The following is a 21,591-nucleotide window of genomic DNA, read 5'->3' on the forward strand; positions in this document are numbered from 1 at the left end:
GCATCCTTTAACAGTGTGGGAGATTCCAGTTCTTCTCAGGATACAGAATGAAGAAGTTTGGGGTGGGGCTCTGGAGAGGAACTTCGAGAAGGTGAGGAATGCTGAGTGACACACCAGCTTTTTGACTTTATGCTAAGTCCTGTTCACCTGCTCCTACTCAAGAAAAAATCTACAATCTTTCTAGTGACAGAGAAAGGGGTTACTAAGTGTCCTTGAGTCACTGCCTCGACTCTTGCTGCCCTCCTGGCCTAAGTGAAGAGGCAAACCAGACTCTTGGTCAACAAACCAAGTGGACTGATGTGGAGAGGGGACGAGGAAAGGCTGCCCAGCATCTATTATTGTGCTTCTGGTCCTGGCTGTTGCAGTGCAGGAACCTGGTCCATGGCATTAAGACGCCTGGACCAGTTCTGCCAAAGCCCCTGGTGATAGTCACCTGATCTCTGGTGCCCCCACTCCACCCTCCCAAAGCAGCACTTTAGGACTTGAAGAGACCCGGAGGGACACCGATGCTGGGAGTGGCAGGCTGCTAACAGTCTCTAGCTCTGTAACAGACCTGGGAGCTAAGAGGAAAGCTTCCCAGTGGAGAGGAAGGGAGAGCGAGGAGGGGTGGAATTGGGGGTGCTCAACTGCTCACGAGGTGGAAGCGGTGGTGACAAAGACTATCAGGAGACCCCACGTGGGGTTGGGGGTGGCAGAGACGGCCCCTTCCCAGGTGGGCACGTGCAGCTCCGGGAATTGGCAGCGGCGTCTATTTCAGAGTTTATGGTAAGAGGCTGGAGCCACACACGCTCCACACCGCAGACAACACACCCCACCCTTTAAGGAAGTGGGGAGGAGAGCGGCAGGGGTGTGGTTAAGCCGGAGGAGGAGAAGGGGAAAACACAAACCTGTCAGCGCTCTTACTCAGCGGAGGCCTCCCGAGCCGCCGCGAGCCCCTTCGGAAGCGCCCCTTACCTGCCTAGCCCCCGCCGCACCTGGCCGAGCAGAGGAGAAGCCGCAGCCGCCGCCACTGGAGCCGGCGCTTCGCCCCGAGTGAGTCCCCTCCCGCGATCGATCGGCGCCGAGCGCCTGGCCAGAAGTTGGAGGCTGGACGAAGGAGGGGTGGGGGGCGACTCCCGGACCGCGGACCCAGATGTGGGAGCCTCTGGGCCGGCTAGCCCTCGGCCAGAGGGAGAAGGAGTCTATTTGGGGAGTTAATTTGAAACTCAAGGGTGTTTTCTTTCCCCTCTTAGTTCTCTTATCGGGTTCAGACAGGGAAGGCCGGGGTTATGATGAGAGGACTCAGAAGGGCCGCCTGCCTGCAAAGGTCAGATCAGAGAGCTTTCAGAATCCACCTTCCACTCCTGCCTTAGAGCCTTTGCCTGCGCCCCGCGCTGCACCCCCACCCCCCGCCCCTGCCCCTGAAGACAGCGCGCCCACCCCGGTCACGGGCCCATGAACACCCCGCGGCTCCCCGCATTGGATTCTTGTTCCCCCACCTGACCACCCCACGAGGCATCTTCTGTATGTTGCACCCCCGACTGGAAGCGAGCAGGGCTCTGCAAGGGCGTAGAGGCAGGACTCGTGTGTGTGTGTGTGTGTGTGTGTGTGTGTGTGTGTGTGTGTGTGTATGTGAGAGAGAGAGAGAGAGAGAGAGAGAGAGAGTACCTGTGTGCCCTGGGGGACTAAAGTTAACACCCGCTGCCGCCCTGGGTCTCTGTGAAACTACTTGGGAATACCTCTAAAGAGTTAAGCTCCCTGCCGCCTTCTCCTCCTGGCAGGCGGTGCGTGGGCAAACAGGCAGCATATGGGTGCTGTTCTGAGCCCAGCAAGAACCCCACCAACTGCCCTAACCCTCAGCCATCTGACACTCTCTACTCCCTGCACCCCAAACTTGGTGCTCAATCCAGTTAGACTCCTCCAAGGGTCAGGAGAGGAAGGAACTGAATTTGGGACGCAGGGGACACTCACCAGGGGCACTCAGAAGCCAGAGCAGAGAAGAGCTTCCCCCGACCTGTAGCTGGACATGAGCCCTCAGGGGCAGTTGGTGCCAAAGATGAGGGAAGGGGCAGGAGGAGGCCCCTCCCTCGAGGGCAAGGAATGCAGTTGTGGACCTAACCCCAGATTTCACAACTCCTCTGGGGGCGGGTGAGAGGAGGCAGAGATGAAAAAGTGGGTGAAGATGGACGGAGGGAGGGAAGTAGACACACCAAGAGACAAGCTCTGGCAGGACACTGGGCTCTCATTCCTTCATTCTGTACACACTGGCTGACTTCCTACCCCAGGCCAGGTGTTAGCACTGGGCGTCGGGGACCACGGTGTGCACCATCCGCACCCCCCCAACGCCCCCACCCACCAGCAGTGCTGTGGGGACGAAAGCAGCAGGTGCTGACCGCCCAGTTCTGGGGACTGTGGGAGGAACTAACTGGTCAGGGTATCCAGGAAGGCTTCCTGGTGAAAGTGGCTCTAAGCGGAGACATGAAGGATCAGTAGAATTAGTCCGGGAGGGAAAGAGGGGGATAAACAGCACAGGGCACAGCAAGTGCTGAGACTGGAGGCCAGAAACAGCATGACGCACCCAGAAAACTGAAAGGAGCTCGGGGTGTTCAGTGCGTGGAGAGTGCAGGGGCGAAGTGACGCTGCAGAGGTGGGGAGAGAAGCTCCAGGAGGGTCTGCTCGGGCTGCCATGGCAACTCCTGTCACTCAGGCCCTAGAGCCAGCAGCCTCTGACTTGACTCAAGGGCGGGGCTTCCAGATTTAGCAAATGAAAATACGGAACACTTGGATTTGAATCTCAGATAAGCAACGGTGTATTTGTCAAGTTCGAGTATGTCCCATGCACTCTTTGGGACATACTTGTACTAAAACATTATTCACTGTTGATCTGAAATTCAGGTGTAACAGGACGTCTGGTATTTTATCTGGCACCTGTCTTCCAGTACAGTGGTCCCCAATCTTTTGCGTACCAGGTAATCATTTCATGGAAGACAATCTTTCCACAGACTGGGAAGGGGGGAGGTATGGTTTCAGGATGATTCAAGCGCATTTGTTGTGCATTTTATTTCTATGACTTTTACATCAGTCCCACCTTGGATCCCCAGGCATTAGATCCCAGAGGCTAGGGACCACTGGTCTGAGAGAAAGCCGAGGATGCTATTGTGCTTGGAAGTGAGGGGTGGGTAGTGTGCAGGCACCAAGGGAACAGTCTCAGGACATATCATCTTGTAGCCAGTCCTCCTAGATTCCACTTTGGGGCTTGTCCACTAATTGACCATGTTGTCTCTTAAAAACAAAACCAAACAAAAACAATTCCTTAGTCTTTGGAGCTGAGTGGACCTGGTCAAATGCCAGCTTGGCCACCTGCCTGCTGTGAGACCCCCATAAACCACTTAGCTCCTCACAGCCCCAGAACCTCTTCTCAGAAATGAGGATGAGAGTACCTGTTTGTCCAGGTTATAGGCTGAATCCCTGGTATGTATGTAAATTACCCAGGGAATGCTGAAGAAAAAGTGGTAGATATTAATCTTTGTAACACTTATCCGGGGGTGACCAAAGTAGCATCCTCAAAGGACTTGGGGCTCATTTATTTCTGTTTTTATTTATTGAGTGCTCAGAGGTAGCATGGAGAAGGCAATGGCAACCCACTCCAGTACTCTTGCCTGGAGAATCCCAGGGACGGGGGAGCCTGGTGGGCTGCCGTCTATGGGGTTGCACAGGGTCGGACACGACTAAAGCGACTTAGCAGCAGCAGCAGCAGCAGCAGCAGAGGTACCAAAGTCTTCCCAGGTGGCACAGTGGTAAAGAATCTGTCTGCCAATGCAGGAGATGTGGGTTCGATCCCTGGATCAGGAAGTTGCCCTGGAATAGGAAATGGCAACCCACTCCAGTATTCTTGCCTGGGAAATCCCACGGACAGAGCCTAGTGAGCAACAGTCCATGGGGTCATGTGGAGCCAAACACTACTGAGTGATTGAGCACACAGAGGTCCCAGGGGAAATATGTGGTGGGGATTTCGCTCCGAGGGAGAGAGTGGGTTAGCTTCTGAGAGGGAGAGCCTGGCTCATTTTTCAACTTTGTCTTTGACCTGCTGCCTAGATGCCCTGCTTCAGGGGAAGAGATAACCAGCTCTTCTATTGGAGGACACTGGTGGTGGGGTGAGGGGGGTGAGGGGAGGGGAATGATTCAAAGAATCAACTAAAAGGAAATGTGAGTGAAGTAACAGGGAGCATCCAGGTAAACAGCTAGCACAGTGGCTGACAGAGACAAATGTGCCATAAAATTTGGCTGTCAATATTCCCATTTTTATATTTTTAAAGATTTATTTATTTGACTGTACTGGGTCTACATTGCTGTGCCTGGACTTTCTCTACCTGCCTCCAGCTGGGGTTACTCTTTGTTGCTGTGTTCGGGCTTAGACTCTAGGCGTGTTGGCTTCAGTAGTTGTGGTGAACGGGCTTAGTTGCTCTGCTGCCTGTGGGATCTTCCCAGACTGGGGATTGAACCTGTGTCCCCTGCATTGGCAGTCAACCACTAGACCACCAGGGAAGCCCAACGTACCCATTTTTATACTGAGTAACTTATTAGGAAAATAGAGCTCAGGGGTAGAAGTAAGGATGCCTTGTTTTGACTTTTATGGGGGTGTTTGTAAGGGCAAATTTACTGGCATTCTGAAAGGGAACCTGGAAGGAGCTAAGAATCTGTTAAGAGAAAGAGGAAATGGAAAGTGTGTTTCCCTATGAGAACTGCTGGGTTAAAAATGGCCTCTCTTTCCAGTGGCTGAATCTCCCCATCCTCCTGCCCAGTGATAAGCATTTTGTCCCCAGCTCTTAGAGCAACATTTGCCAAACAGTATTTAGAGGAACTCTGTGCCGTGAGATGGTTACAGGTGTTCCACTGGTGACACGTTCCAAGGAGCCCACTCTCAGATAAATATGCATTTGTCCCGCATGTCTGCATGATCTAGACCATGGTCAATTCCACAGAAGAGTCATCTGTATCACTGAACTTACTTGGTGATGGTGGTTTAGTTGTTAAGTCATGTCTGACTCTTTCGACCCCATGGACTGCAGCCTGCCAGGCTCCTCTGTCCATAGGATTCTCCAGGCAGAGAATAGAGTGGGTTGCCATTTCCTTCTCCAGGGGATCTTCCTGACCCAGGAATCGAACCCAGGTCTCCTGCATTGCAGACAGATTCTTTACCAACTGAGCTATGAGGGAAGCCCCAGAAATCCCTAAATTTGCTATAGACCCCTTGTAGCGGGCTGTTGTTGTTCAGTAGCTAAGTCGTGTCCAACTCTTTGCAACCCCATGGACTGCAGCATGGCACTCTTCCCTGTCCTTCACCATCTCCCCGAGCTTGCTCACACTCATGTTCACTGAGTCGATGATGCCATCCAGTCATCTCATCCTCTGTCGCCCCCTTCTTCTCCTGCCCTCAATCTTTCCCACCATCAGGATCTTTACCAGTGAGTCAGCTCTTCGCATCAGGTGGCCCAAGTATTGGAGCTTCAGCTTCAGCATCACTGCTTCTTATGAATATTCAGGGTTGATTTCCTTTAGGACTGACTGGTTTGATCTCCTTCCAGTCCAAGGGAACTCTCAAGAGTCTTCTCCAGCACCACAGTTCAAAAGCATCAATTCTTCGGCACTCAGCCTTCTTTATGGTCCAACCCTCATATCCGTGTGCGTAGTGGGTTGAGGAGGCCACTATTACCTTCTCAAGGGAAACAGCCAATCCACACCTAGTGACTGTTGATGTGAGTGCAGTTCTTGGACCAAGCAGATCTTTCCGTGGACATCATTCATCCCATACTTCTAGCCTGGACTCAGCAGTGTCCAGCTTATGGAAGATCTTCGGGTACTGGGCACCATGTGGCCTGTCCTAGCGTCACTCGTGCCTCACGGACACAAACCCTGACATGTGTCAGCCTACAGCCTCCTATGACAGTTCCCACCCATTTTCCCTGGTTCAGAGGACCCTGGAAAAGTGTGTCTCTCAGCCCATAAGCCCCCTGGGATGATGGAGGAGTTCCGTGTGTTCACATACTATTAAGTACAATTGAGGTAGGGGAGGGGAAGGAGTGTATCTTGGGCGAACCCTGCATGGTAGGTCTCCCGATCCCTAATTTTCTCCCTGCCCAGGAGTCCTAGGTTCGGGGACCATGTGGTCCCAGCCTCCCAGGTAAATGGAATAGATATGGATAATCCGAGGCGGCTGGAGTAGAGATCGGCAATTGCCAAGGTGTGCGGGCAGAAGGGGTGGTAATTAACACAAGTTCTTGCTGGCTCCTGATCGAGAGTTTCTCTTAGACTCTGGGCCAGTTCTAGAGTAAAAGGGGAGGAGCAGGGAGATGGGTAATGGTCTCCGAAACACTAATATGGTTGGTGGTTCTGTGGGCCAGAGCCTGGACTTGGTCAGCCAGCCCAGGTTCCAGCTTCAGCTCTGGGACTCATGGTATGACATTGGCTTGGCTAAGCCCTGTCACCCTCTCTTCCTCATCTCTGAGATGGAGACGATGACAGGGCTTTCTGTGAGGGGATACCAGGAGTAATAGTCAAAATGTTAACAGCTACTAAGGCCTGGGCAGGAATCTAACAGAACCCAGCCCGTTGTGTCAGTGTTCATGGGTAACCTGGGGGATGGACCAGGCAGGCAGTCAGGGCGCTGGGGGAGTGGACGTTTACTAATTTGGATGGACTGCTGTGCTGTGCTAAGTCACTTCAGTGGTGTCTGACTCTTTGTGACCCCATGGACTGTAGCCTGCCAGGCTCCTCTGTCCAAGGGATTTCCCAGGCAAGAATACTGGAGTGGGTTGCTATGCCCTCCTCCAGGGGATCTTCCCGACCCAGGGATCAAACTCATGTCTCTTATGTCTCTTACATTGGCAGGCAGGTTCTTTACCACTAGCGCCACTTGGGAGGCCCTCCAACTTGGATGGACTAGTCCAGTGTTTTCATCTCCCAGATGGACTTATGCACCAGCTTCATCGCCTTGACCGTACATAAGACATTCAGTCCTTTATCAGGCACATGGTAGGCATCCCATAAGTGTCAGCTCTCCTTATCATTCTGTATTTACATTTAGAGTTAATCTGAGCTGATGGGGAAGGAGCTTTTTTTTTTTTCCTGGTGATAAAGTCCTTCTTCTGAGGGGCTGAAATCAGCTTCTCACATGGACTGTCTCACCAACACGCAATCACATATGAGAAAGAATTTGCGTCTTGCCCCCAACCTGTACCCCTTACTCCTGCCCCCAGTTCACTCTTTTAGCAGCCTGGCAGGATCAGCTCTTTAGCCCACTGAGAGCCTTTCTACTCCCACGCATCAGACACTAGAGCCTGTACGGTCACTGAAGGTGTACAGAGGGCCGACAGGAGAAAATGGTGGCTTCAGCTTCCGGGGTGCTAGGCACCCAGCACAAAGCTCTGAGCCGTGTGAGGGGGTGGTGTTGGGGGAGGGGTGCAGCTTTTTTAGTCACTCTGCTGTTTCCCAGGGTATAATTATTACTCATGATGATGGTTTGATTAAGAGAGCAGGCTGGAGACTGTGTGCTCCGATGTACTTTTTACCTAGACCCGAGGAGTGGGTTGATAGCGGTGCAAGATTTTGTCTCCAAGTGACCCTCTGGGTGGGCTGTGGGTAGGCTGCAGACCCCAGCTAGCTCTGACCTTATCCAGCACTAAAGGCAGCCAGTCAGTGTGATTAGAACCGAGATCAGCCACCTCCAGTGCCTTGGAATGGAACCTTCCCCTTTTCTATCCTGGTGACCTCCACTAACATTTTCCTCCTCTTCTGTGTTCTTCCCTTTTGTGTCCTGAAATTCTCCCTCACAGGACCTGGCACTATCACTGCCTAGACAAGAGTTCAAGGAATCCACTGGCCTGGTGTTGAGAGCTTGCTCCTGGGTTTAGTTTTTGTCTCGTGGACTATCTCCCTTTCAATAGACCAATTCTCCCAACAACTTTGAGGGCACCCTGTTTCATGCCCCTTTTTTCTCTGACAGTCTTCCAGCTGGCTTGCTGACTCCCCGGCTGTTGCAATCCCCCTGGGACACATGCAGGGTGACCCGTGCAGGGCCCGAGAGTGGGCTCTTGTCTGACACTTGGAAATGAATTGTCTGAGGAGACACACATGCTGACAAAGCAAGAGACTTAATTGGGAAGGGGTGCCTGGGCAGACAGCATTAGGGTACAAGGACCCAGGAGAACTGCTCTGCCACGTGACTCACAGTCTCAGGTTTTATGGTGATGGGATTTGTTTCTAGGTTGTCTTTGGCCAATCGTTCTGGCTCAGGGTCCTTCCTGGTGGCTCACACGTTGCTCAGCCAAGATGGACGTCAGCGAAAAGGATTCTGGGAGGTAGTTGGACACGTGGCATCTCCTTTTGACTTTTCCCCAACTCTTCTGGTTGGGGGTGGCCTATTAGTTTAAGACAAGATCTCCTGCCGTAAAATAACACACACAAATGGCTACTATGGTGCCTGGTCAGGGTGGGTGGTTTCAGTCAGTGTGCTTCCCCTAACAGGCCCATTGGGGAATTTTACTCCGAGTTCAGGTTTTGCTCTTCTGAGGGCATGGGTACCACTTCCCACCAGTGAGAGAATGGTCCCTCCTCTGGTCTGTGCCATTTGGAGCATCATGTGTTTTCCGGGTTTCTAAATTAATGTCAATTGTCCCTCCTCAACAACCCCCCCCCCCCAACTTCCTCTCTAGCCTTAAGTAGTCTCTTTGTTCTTCAGGAGCTTTGAGGGTGAGAACCCAGCTCCTCTCTCTTTGGCTCAGGTGTATGCTCTTCCCACCCTTAGCTCCTGCTCCAGCAGGTAACCAGAGATCTGATACTCCAGCACCTTCGAAGATGCTCTTACCAGCATCGGCTTACCTGTGTTTGCTATGACATAGACACCAGGCACTGAAACACGGCCATGCCTGTTGAGCCAGTTGTGAGTGGCTGTCCCCAGCTGAACTTCTCAAGTCCCCAGCTCAGCACTGGCAGATTGTCAGCCTGGGTGAGTGGGAAAACGGTCAGGGGTCAGGAGACCCGGCTCTGGTTCAGATTCTTCCAGTCACTGGCTGTGTGACTTCAGGCAAAGTAACTTCGCTTTTCTCTTTCAAAATGAAGAAATAGTACTGCAAGTTTGACAGGGTTGTTGAGCTAAACACCTGACTTGTGTGAAGTTGCCCCATAAGACACCCCAGGCATGATTCCTGGAAAAATGAAGAGTTTGGGTCAGAAAGACATGGGTTGAGTCTTTTTTTTCTTATTATTTATTTATTTTTTGGCTATGCTGGGTCTTCGTTGCTGTGTGGGTTTTTACCTCGTTGAGGTTCACAGGCTTCTAACTGCAGTGGCTTCTCTTGTTGCAGAGCACAGGCTCTCAGGTGCCCTGGCTTCAGTGGCTGTGACTCCCAGGCTCTAGAACGCAGGCTCAGTAGTTGTGGAGCATGGGCTTAGCTTCCCCATGGCATGTGGAAACTTCCCAGACCAGGGTTCAAACCCATCCACATCTCCTGCATTGACAGGCAGATTCCTATCCACTGGACCATGAGGGAATCCCCGTGGGTTGAGTCTTGATCTGTCACTTTTTCCCCTAGATGACATCGCCAGTTATGTAACCTCTCAAAGCCTGAGTTTTCGCACTTGTGACTCATTCTTGGCGTTTATTCAACATTTCTCCCCTCCTTCAGCCCCCTTGTCACTCACAGAGTATATTATTTCCCCGAGTTTGAAGGATTGTATCTTTCCTCAAAGAGTTTACAGTCTTCTTAGGGACATAATGAAAGTGAAAGTGTTAGTCTCTCAGTTGTGTCTGACTCTTTGCGACCCTATGGACTGTAGGCTCCTCTGTCGATGGGATTCTCCAGGCAAGGATACTGGAGTGGGCAAGCCATTCCCTTCTCTGGGGGATATTCCTGACCATAATACATAAAGATAAATAACTGTGAGACCAGATAGGGACTTTTGATTCCATAAAGGAGGCACCAATAAAGTACAATGAGGTCAGAAAACAGAGAGAATTATTCTGTCTTGGGAGTCTGGGAATGCTTCCTGGATGAGGTGGCATTTGAAAAAGCTCTCAAGAGATGTCCAGAGTATAACCCTGGAAACATGGGATGGTGGTTGTGGTCAAAGAGCATGAATAAGAGGGAGGCTGGAAGGCATGATTTGAATGACTCATTTTGGCTGGAGCCAAGAGTATCAAAGGGCGATTAAGATAAGGGTGGAGAATAAGATAAGGTTGGAACATGGTGGCTGAGGGATTGGACATGATTCTACAGGCCATTGGGAGCCACTGGACTTTGTTCTGAACATGAGTAAAGGGTTAATAATCAGGTTTATGCAGCAGTGTATAAAGTAGATCAGAAAGAAGAGAGCTTGACCTGGAAAGAGGGGCATGAAGGAGTCTATTATTACAGCTCCTGCCTCAAGAGTCCGAATAAATTCTGTGATCTGGGATGATTTGCAGGTCCTGGAGAGTGTCTGCTGGTTAGTCGGAGGCTTCTGTGTTCTCTGAATTGAAATTGGTCCTGACGTGGATTTAAAAGATGTAGCATTTATGGGAGCATCAAACTGTTTAGGTTATATAAATAATTCGTCATTCCCCTTAGTCTTCTCCTTCCTCCACATTCTTGGTTCACATGTAAGCCATTTCCCGTGGACCTCATCTTTGGTGGAGATGCACTGTCATCCTGTCTCGAGATCCTATGGCAAGCTCTGTAATGGCAGCCTTCTGGAGAGGCATGCAGCTCTATCTACCACCTCCAATCCACCCTCATCACTTCAGACGACTCCTGGTTCCCTCCTCCTGCCTGATCCTTCTCCCTTGCTTCAGCTCTCCACTTCTAAGAAACTGTAAGAGATGTCCACTTGAGTAACTCATCTTCAATGCTGCAGGTTGAAAAACAAAACTTGCTGTTTTCTTACCCCAAAGCCTTGCCTTCTGGCTTGCCTCCTCTGCACAAAGTTGCAGCTCTCCTGGGCACGCAGTTGTAGTTCTCCTAGTCAGAAACTTTGGGTTATCTCCCCTTTCTCCTCTGCTCACATCTTACCCATCACTAATCCTGCATATTCTTTCTTCGTGCCTCTCATTCCTTCCTCCCACTTCCCATGCCCCTACTCTAGTCTGAGCCATGTTACCTGATATCACCGGATATTACCTCACTTCCTCTCCTTGCTTCTAGATTCCTCAGAAGGTTCTGTGCCTCTAGGCAGATCTGCATCCCTTACATCTACTGTTTAATGCCCTCTGTAATCTCACCTCCGTTTACCTTCTCTCCTAACTTCCCCATACTTTCCAAACTAAGCCCTTCACCCCAAGTAGCCTGGTCTGCTTCCCCATCAAACCTCTGCCCAAATCAAACCTCTGCCCAAATCCTCTTGGACGACCTGCCAGGACTGCCAGCCCCTTCACCCTTCTTCAATCAGACTCCTCCCCCAGGGCTCAAGCCAAGCCCCACCCACTCATCTGTCCTTCCAAACTCCCTTAAATTCCAAGGGTTGGAGATTCCATCTTCCTCCTTTACACACTCATCTGGCTTGGCTCCCTGGGGCCAGATGCAATCTTTGTCCTCTTCTGTGCTGGGCTTCACAACAGCCGGCTGCAACAGAGAGAGGACTGCATTCTCCATGTCCACCCACCATCCCTACCCCCTCCCAACCCCCTAAGGTCAGGATGCTATCCTGGCCTCTCAGGGAATGTGCAGGTTTTCCAGAGCCCAGAGAGAGGGAATGGGTGATTTAGAGCTTGATAATCCCTTTGTTGAGCTGCTCCTGTCTCTAATCCATTGGATCCTTGATTTCTTTTCCCTCTCATCTTCCTGCTTATTTGAAATCATTCTAGCCAGGCTGAGTGACAGTAGAAAGTCAGGGAGTAGGAAAAAAGACCAGAAGCTTTGGTCAAGGGCGAAGTCACTTTGGGGATACAGGAGAGATTTGCAAGGCACAGGTTGGCAAAGTGATTGCTTCAGGAGTACGTACATGGTGATAATGAGAATCTCACTTAAGATTCGAGCTTTGGTTGCTGGAAAAAGAGTCTCTCCTCCACTGAGAGCCTGAGTGATAAGGAGATCCTGAGTGATGAGAGCCACAGTTTTTAGCCACTTGGACTTCCACCCACTTGTGCACAGGCCTGGGGCTTGTCATGGTGGCTGCAACAGAGCTGTCCAGAGGGTGGCTCTCCATGGTCCCCAGAGTGGCCTCTGGACCTCCTCCCTCTTTCTCTACCTGACTCCCTGTCTAGAAAAACTTTTCCTGTACCTGTTTGCTAAACGCTTAGCAGCCAGCCTGAGTTCACTCCTGGGGAGAGGCGTGGGGACGGAGAGAGCGCTGCCTGGGAAGCAGACCCAGGAAGTGGCTGCTCAGTCACCTCCATGTCACTTGACCTTGGGTGAGTCACTTGGGTGGGCCGCTTCAAGCCTCAGGGTTTTTATTTGTACTTAGAATAAGGGGGCTTGGGAGTTGTTAACCAGAGGATATCTTCTTCAACATGGATCTTAGGGGAAAGCCCAGTGTGTAAACCAGGTCACATTTATAATATAATTCATATATTATAAAATTGTTGCTGCTGCTGCTAAGTCACGTCAGTCGTGTCCGACTCTGTGCGACCCCATAGACGGCAGCCTACCAGGGTCCGCCGTCCCTGGGATTCTCCAGGCAAGAACACTGGAGTGGGTTGCCATTTCCTTCTCCAATGCATGAAAGTGAAAAGTGAAAGTGAAGTCACTCAGTCATGTCCGACTCAGCGACCCCATGGACTGTAGCCTACCAGGCTCCTCCATCCATGGGATTTTCCAGGCAATAGTACTGGAGTGGGTTGCCATTGCCTTCTCCGAAACCAGGTCACAGTAGATCTTCCCAAAGTTCAAGCAGGGAGGGCAGGTCCCTCCATGCATCTCGAGGGGCCCACATCATCTGGGATCCTCTCCAGGCCTCCAGTTCCTGAAGTCCTCATTGTTCATGTGTCCAAACACACAGACAGTGGACAGCAGGTCTAGATTCGGGTGCATTCAATGAAGAATGAGCTCACAGTAAGGAATGCAATCTGGGGCATGGTGTGCGTACTGCAGGAGCTGAGGGGGGATTGCACACGTGAACACCCTTGGGGAAGATGCATAATTTCCACCTCTGAGGAAATGCACATGTTTATGAGAATAAAGTCCAAAGCTTTCATCTAAGCTCCAGGGAACCTATGGCACCCCTCCACCAAATATTAAAAACAACCCACAGCGTTTTGTAATCAATTTTATCAATTTTTAAAGGAATGATCTCCAACTTAAGCTCTGTTTTAATTCAGGTGAACTAGGCTGTAAGCTCTGTGGAGGTCAGAACACAGGTCTCAGCGTTTATACTGAGAGTGAAATGGACAGATGGTGTTTGATACACAGTTGACATTTAATACATACATGTTTCATGCCTGGGCACATGTGTCTCCTGATAAGGAGGGTTGTGTACAGCACAGCTAATGTAACTATGTAGACATTTCAAAATGGACTTCCCAAGTGTCTCAATGGTAAAGAATCTGACTGCCAATGCAGGAGATGTGGGTTTGATCCCTGGGTCAGAAAGATCCCCTGGAGGAAGAAATGGCAGCACAATCCAATATTCTTATCTAGAGAATCCCATGGACAGAGGAGCCACACAAACGTTTCAAAATATTTAATGTATAATTTTAGAGGCACACATTTTAAAGCACTTGATATTTATATAAAATAATATATTACATTTAAAGTATGGCTTTTCCCCAACTCTCCCTGTTTACAAAACAGTCAACATTTCACTCTCATCTTGACACCAGTGTCCTCTTCACTTTTTGAATTGACTGTGTTGTGGCCTATATCACCGTCCCAACAGTCTAAAGAGAGTTGGCTATTTCTTATAAACACAGAAGATGTTTGTATGTTTTTTAGGAACAGCCTTTTGGAGATAGAATTCATATATTATAAAATTCATTCTTTTAAAATGTACAGTCTGGTGAATTTTGGATCTACAGAGTTGAGTAACCATCATGGCTGTCTAATTGCATGATATTTGTATCACTGTCTAAGAAACCTCATCCTGTTAGTGGTCACTCGTCATTCTCCCCTCCTCCCAGTCCCTGGCAACCACTCATCTGCTTTCTGTTTTTGTAGATTTGTTATCCTGGACATTTCATACAAATCGTAGGTCTTTTGGTGACTGGCTTCTTTCGCTTCCAGTAACGTTTTTAAAGTTTACCCATGCTGTCGGGTGTATTGGTCCTTCATTCCTGTATATTTCCAGTTACTAGTCCCTATTTGTATATTCCACACTTTAGTTAACCGTTCGTCAGCTGATGCCCATTTGAGCTGTTTCTTTTTTCTTTCTTTTCTCTTTTTGAGTTGTTTCTACTTTTTGAGCATTATGAGTAATGTTGCCGGGAACATTCATGTACAAGTTTTTGCATAGACTTATATTTTCATTTCTCTTAGTTATAAACCCAGAAGTAGAATTGCTGGGCCATGTGATAACTACGTTTACCATTTTGAGTAATGACCAAACTGCTTTCAACAGCCGCTGCACCATTTTATACTCCCATCAGCAATGTGTGATGGTTTCCATTCTTGGGACTCTTGTTATTGTCCGTAATTTTGATTCCCTGGTGGTTCAGATGGTAAAGTGTCTGCCTGAGATGCGGGAGACCCAGGTTCAATCCCTGGGTCAGGAAGATCCCCTGGAGAAGGAAATGGCAACCCACTCCAGTATGCTTGCCTAGAAAATTCCACGGATGGAGGAGCCTGGTGGGCTACCATCCATGGGGTCACAAAGAGTCGGACACAACTGAATGACTTCACTCAGTAGCCATGGCGGTACCCTGTCATGGTTTTCATTTGCATTTCCCTAATGATTGAGGATGTTGAGCATCTTTTCATGTATTTATTGACCATTCATACAGCACTTTGGAAAAATGTTTAATCAAACCCTATAGAAGATATTTCTTTTAGATGTCTAGAGCATAACTACTTAGTGCATTGCTTTTTGAAAAAATGGTCTTTAACAAAATTCAGCACTTGTAATTATGAGGCTATATCCTCAAACAAAGTTTCTGAATCTATATTATAGTACTGTAATATGGAGATAAACTTTAAAAACATTACTGTAAGTGAAATCTACATTATAGTCCTGCACTTCTTCTCTAAAACAGTTCTATCGGGTAACCTTGGTAAACAGCCCAAACTAACATTTATTGTAGTGGCGTCAAACTAATATATTTTCCCAGCTTGTTCAAAATAGGCTGATTGTGAAGGCAGCCCATAAAATGAAAGATTATATAAGGACTAGAATACAAACTTCCTGTTTTCTGACAGATAATCTGGGGAGAGAAAGAGCACACATATTTAAAAACAGATGATGACCGAATGGATGGATGGATGGATAAATAACTTTAGGAATGAATGAATGAACAAAGGAAGGAATGCAAGCTGATGAGAGAGTCAATCAAGCAGCCACACCAATCTGGCCCTTTTTACTTCTTTATTCTCATGGAGAAAACCAGCACTGGTCTTTCATCTCTACTCTATAGAATCATATATAAATTATTAATTTTTTTGGAAAACTTGCAGTTCCAAGTTGGAAACAAGACACTAGATTTTCTGTTGTCTGACAGTCTCTCTCACCTTCTTTAAAATGGGAGAAGCACAGTCTGCCTGGTTTCTGAAAGTGGTTGAGAAACCAAAGGCCACGTAACAGGACTGCATGGTTGAAGGCTACGCTTCGGGGGAGCAGGGCCTTTAGGGATGTGACGTGGTACAAGGGTTTTCTTGGGTTTGCCCTGATCAGGCTCCAAGTCCACCGCTGCTCTTCCCACTAGCATGAGGACTTGGGGTGTCTAGCCCTGGAGGCTTCTCTCCCTGGCTTCTCAGGGGTGGGATGGCCTGACCACCTCACAAACCACATTCCCTGGTGATTCACCAGCAGACTCCTCAGAGAGAGACTGGCCCTTCCATACTTCCCTTCCCGTCTTCCCTTAGGACACATGTGAGCTGGAGCGTATAGCCCTCCTGGGTTTGGAGAATTGCTGCTGCTGCTCAGTTGTGTCTGACTCTTTTGACTTCGGGGGCTGTAGCCCACCAGGCTCCTCTGTCCATGGGGTTCTCCAGGCAAGAATACTGGTGTAGGTTGCCATTTCCTTATCCAGGTGGTCTTCCTGACCCAGGGATTGAACCCACATCTCCTGCATTGAAGGCAGATTCTTTGCTACTGTGCCACCTGGGACAGTGAGGAAGGGAAAGAGGAAGATTGACGGGCAGGAAGACCAGAGTGGAAGTTGTGGCCAGACGTGTGAAGAAGTGACAGACAGGGATGGAAGCTTGAGGGGTGGCTTTTAGAGGCCCAGACCCCAGAGGGGAAATCAGTGATGGATGAGACTGCTCTTTAGAAAGACCTTCACAGCAGCCACAGAGGGACAGCCACAGTATGGGCAGTTTGGGAGGCTGTGAACAGCTCAGGGATCCTGGACCCAGCAGGACTGCAGTTCTACTGGAGTGCGTGTGGCTGGAGTTGGGATCAGAGAGCAAGAGGTAATGAAGGGAAGTGTTGATGGGCCTGGTCCCCCCTTCCTTTACAGATGGTGGTCCTAAGGGAAATGGGGGGCACATCTGGTAAGTCAGGCAGAGCCTGGGTCCCTTCCCACCACTTTATTTTCTTTTAAAGGTATATTTTTTTTATTTTTAAAGTCCTTATTGAATGTGTTACAATATTGCCTCTGGTTTATGGTTTTTTTTTTTTTGTCGTTGTTGTTTTTGCCACGTGGGATCTTAGTTCCCTAACCAGGGATCGAACCTTCAACCCCTGCATTGGAAGGTGAAGTCTTAACCACTGAACTTCCAGGGAAGTCCCTCCACCACTTAGTCCATTCCTAGGCAGGGTCCCAGCATCCTCCAGTGACAGCTAGTCCTTACTTCTTTGCCAAGGCGGGACTGAGTCTAAGCTCTCTTCCCCTCTCCTACCCGCCATGTGATTGTTTATCTTGAGTTAAACTTCTTCAAGGAAGGACAGTCTGTATTCTTCCTCCTTGAAGTGCTGTTTCCTTCTTTAAGAATGTGGGATCAGTGGGAGTGTTACATGGTGAATCTGAAGCCCAGCTCCTCATCACTTAGTACCAGCCTTGGGCCAAGTGATAAGCAAGGTGCCAGGGTTACAAGGGTGCACAAGAGAGCATCCTCAAGATGAAAGAACCATGCAAGAGCTGCAGTAAAACCAGATGGGCTGCAAGACGATGGCCAAACGCTGTAGATACACAAGGCCAAGGCCACCCATGTTATCGGGGGAGGCTAACAATGCTATACTGTTGAGGTGATGCTGGGAAGGGTTTTAAAGAATGGATAGGAGTGTACCAGGCAGAGAAAGAGCAGGGAGGTGCCCCACCAGGCAGAGAGCACAGCAAATTTAAAGACAAGGCATCAAGGAGTGTGGATGATCTGGGAAGCTAAGAACAGCTCAGGGAGGCTGGAGCTGGCCGGACAGCAGTGGGAATAAAGCTGGAGGGATGCAGAGAGGCACTTTACTATGGTCACTTGGCACTGGACTTTGTTCTCTAGCAACAAGAAGCAACAAGACAGATAAGAGAGTGTGTCTATAGGATGTGTAGCCGTAGGAGTTTTCGAGCAGGGAAGCGAGTCAGATTTTTGTTTTGGGAAAGAGGACTCTGGCCCCAGACCAGAGTGGCTCTTGCACCAACTGCAGACAAGGATTGGCTCAGAGACCTGTAGACAGGCATTTCTGGGGCATGGCTATGGTCGGCAGTGGTGCCGTGCCAATGGCCCAGAGTTCCCGTCGTCAGCTTGGGTGTCACAGCTCCCCACACCGCTGGCTGGCCAGAGACGGTGGTGACAAGGGCTGGCCCACAGGGCTGGCTCTGAGAAACAGCCTACTTCTCGTTTCCTTCCCCTGGACATCCATCCTCATGCAGTGAGGAGGGGTCTGAGTGGACAGAGAGGGGCTTGGCCAGGGGAAGAGGAACTAGCTTGCCTTCAGTGGGCAGGTGCAGTGGGTGAGACTCAAGCTGCAGGAATAGGGAATCTAGGAGAGGATGCCTGCTGCAAAGCAAGGGGGATGCCCATCACCCTTGCTGGCCCCTCCAGTTGGAATAGGGTGTCCCACAGGTATTATGGGATGTATAGGATATTCAGGGCTTCCCGGGTGGCGCTAGTGGCAAAAAGCCTGCCTGCCAATGCAAGAGACGTAAAAGACACAGGTTTGATCCCTGGGTCGGGAAGGTCCCCTGGAGGAGGAAATGGCAAGCCCATTCTAGTATTCTTGCCTGGAGACTGAATTCTATGGATAGAGGAGCCTGGTGAGCTACCATCAATAGGGTCGCAGAGAGTAAAACACGACTTGAAGAGACTGAGCATGCTTGCACACGTAGGCTATTCAGGACCGGAAGACTCTGGGTGGGGAGTGGTGGGCAGAGGGATTTGTCACAGGATGGAAGCTCACACTCCACCTCCCCCGAGCCCCCCTCCTCCCAGAGTTCTTGGCTGTACCCTCCACTTATGCCAGGCACATGTTATCTTGAGATAAAATTATTTTTTCACACGTACACGCCTTGTTCAATGGAATGGGGGAAGGCGGGGACCTCGCCTCCTGCCCCTGTGTCTCCCGACACTGTTTCAGCAAATGTCAGGCTACAAACTCGTGCTCAGTAAACACTTGTACAGACAGAGGAGATTTTAGGGAAAAGAGCAGAGGAAAAAGTGCTTTATTTAGAGATGGTTTCCAACACTGGTGAAAATGAGGGACATCAGAGGAGTTCAGATAAAGCAGGATGTGAAAAATCTCATCAGCTGCTGAAAGAGGCAGGTGGGCAGAGGACTTCCTGACCCCAGGCCACGTGTACCTCGGAGAACTTTCAGGGCGGAAGCAACCTAGGTCCTCCAGCGGAGTAGACAGTGGTACTGATCAACCGTCAGTGCCACCTCAGAATCAGCTGGAGAGCTTTCAAAAGCCACAGGCAACTGGGCTCCAACTCCCTCTGCGTTTCTGACAGGTTTAGAAGTGACGGTGATGCTGCTAGCCTGGGGACCACTCTGTGTGTTGTGACCACTCTGTTACTTGGGGTGTGTCTTAGAGCTCCCCTGGAACCCCTGTGTCTGTCTGCAGTCAGACCCACACAGACATCTGTTCCCTCTTTTAGTTTTGCTCTGTTTTGTCCTTAACGCTCCCCAAATGGTTCTGATGCCCACCAAGGTTGAAATACCTACCGCATCTCCACAGACTTTGACATGACGCCTTTCCTGCCCACAGCCTCAGGCTGGCTTCAGCTCACCATCCTCTCTATCCCCAGCACTCTGTTCCTGACTCTGCTAGCACATTCTTCCTGCCTTGTTTTGTCATTCACTACGTGTGTGCCCTCTGTCCGAGTCAGTGTGGTGGCCATAACAAACTCAGCTGAGTGGTTTAAACAGCAGTCCTTTATTTTCTCAGGTCTAGAGGCTGGGAGGCTGAGGTCAGGCTGTCCGCACGGTTGGTTTCTGGTGAGGACTCTCTTCCTGCCTTGGAGATGGCCACCTTGTTGTGTGTCCTTTCTTGATTTATCTTTGGTGGATGTGTGTGTATAAGAAAGAGGGAGGGAGAGGAAGAGGGAGAAAGAGAGAAGGAGGGAGGAGAGCATACTCTGGTCTCTCTTGCTCTTCTTATATAGACATTAATTCCATCCAATCAGGGCCCACCCTTAAAACCTCCTGCATGTGTGCTAGTTTGCTTCAGTCACATCCCACTCTTTGCAACCCTATGGACTGTAGCCCACCAGGCTCCTCTGTCCATGGGATTCTCTAGGCAAGAATACTGGAGTGCGTTGCCATGCCCTTATTCAAGAGATCTTCCTGACCCAGGGATTGACTTCATGTCTCTTACATCTCCTGCATTAGCAGGCAGGTTCTTTACCACTAGCGCCACCTGGAAAGCCTCTTAAGATCTTATTTATCCTTAATTACTTCCGTAAAAGCCTTATCTCTAAATACAGTTGCATGAGCCATTAGGGCTTTCACATATGGATGGGGTGGGGTGGAGGGGGTGGGGCGCAGTGGGAAGGCCTCTCTGTCCATAACAGGAAACACTCTGTCCATAACACTGTCTTTCCCAATTAGACTGGAAACCTGGGAGATCACAGGCATGGTGCCCACGTGCCCCTCAATGGGTCTGTAGAGGACTAATTCAATCTGTGTTTGCTGAATCACACTGAGCGTCTGAAAGAAACCAAAACAAACTGAGACCTGTTTACTTCGGCCTTCCCTGGGTCCCCGTTCTTGAAAGACTGAGGTGATGGACAAGAGAAGGCATTTGCTGAACTCCATCCATGAGCTGATATGGCCAGGTCCCAGCATTGTGGATGGGCTCATCAGCCTTGAAACTAATTTGATTACTAATCTGTATCACTCAGGGAACTACCACCTCCAGAGCTGTATTAAGAATGTTTTTCTCAGGCCAAAAAAAAAATGTGCTGTCTTTGGCATTCAAGGCAGCCTCAGGAATTTCTTTTTATGATTGATTCTTCTCTCTGTTTTGTTTTGTTTTTTTGCTCCTTCCTGTGCTCCTTCCAGATCTCTCAGTTGACATATAACCAACCCCCATGCTGCCCTCTCAACACTCAAAAAACTTTCCAACATAGTTGCCTTCCCCCAACACTGTCTTGAAGTTCTTGCTAAGAGAACTCACTCCTTTCCAGTGGGGCTGCTGAGGTTCGCCGGGAGTTTGGTCTCCCTGCCCTGAGGACCCCTTGTGAATCACAGAAGCCCTGCGTGACCTGCATACATCTCTGGGACCACTGCCCTTTGCTGTTTATTTACGACTGTCTAATGACATGTGAATATTGAGCTTTAAGCCAACTTTTTCACTCTCCTCTTTCACTTTCATCAAGAGGCTTTTTAGTTCCTCTTCACATTCTCTTCTCATCCTCTTCACATGATACCACCATAAGGGTGGTGTCATCTGCATATCTGAGGTTATTGATTTTCATCACTTCATGGGAAATAGATGGGGAAACAGTGGAAATAGTGTCAGACTTTATTTTTCTAGGCTCCAAAATCACTGCAGATGGTGACTGCAGCCATGAAATTAAAAGACTCTTACTCTGTGGAAGAAAAGTTATGACCAACCTAGATAGCATATTGAAAAGCAGAGACATTACTTTGCCAACAAAGGTCTGTCTAGTCAAGGCTATGGTCTTTCCAATGGTCATGTATGGATGTGAGAGTTGGACTGTGAAGAAAGCTGAGCGCCGAAGACTTGATGCTTTTGAACTGTGGTGTTGGAGAAGACTCTTAGTCCCCTGGACTGCAAGGAGATCCAACCAGTCCATTCTAAAGGAGATCAGCCCTGGGTGTTCTTTGGAAGGAATGATGCTAAAGCTGAAACTCCAGTACTTTGGTCACCTCATGTGAAGAGTTGACTCATTGGAAAAGACCCTGATTCTGGGAGGGATTGGGGGCAGGAGGAGAAGGGGATGACAGAGGATGAGATGGCTGGATGGCATCACCGACTTGATGGATGTGAGTCTGAGTGAACTCCGGGAGTTGGTGATGGACAGGGAGGCCTGGTGTGCTGCGACTCATGGGGTTGCAAAGAGTCGGACACAACTGAGCGACTGAACTGAACTGAACTGAA

General features: G+C 49.5%; 1 protein-coding gene across 3 annotated transcripts in view; it reads left to right on the plus strand.

Annotated features, from left to right (window-relative positions):
- The first annotated feature begins 633 nt into the window (after nucleotides 1–633).
- PTK2B (protein tyrosine kinase 2 beta) overlaps nucleotides 634–21,591 on the plus strand; it is a 139,158-nt gene continuing 118,200 nt past the window's right edge. The window contains exon 1 of one of the 3 annotated variants that reach the window (XM_027549977.1): nucleotides 634–1,032. The gene's annotated coding sequence lies outside the window, so the exon portion shown is untranslated. The remainder of the gene's footprint in view (nucleotides 1,033–21,591) is intronic. The other 2 variants (XM_027549973.1, XM_027549979.1) reach the window with 2 other exon arrangements.

The sequence above is a fragment of the Bos indicus x Bos taurus genome, chromosome 8 (genome assembly GCF_003369695.1).
Source record: "Bos indicus x Bos taurus breed Angus x Brahman F1 hybrid chromosome 8, Bos_hybrid_MaternalHap_v2.0, whole genome shotgun sequence".
NCBI classification, from domain to species: Eukaryota; Metazoa; Chordata; class Mammalia; order Artiodactyla; family Bovidae; genus Bos; species Bos indicus x Bos taurus.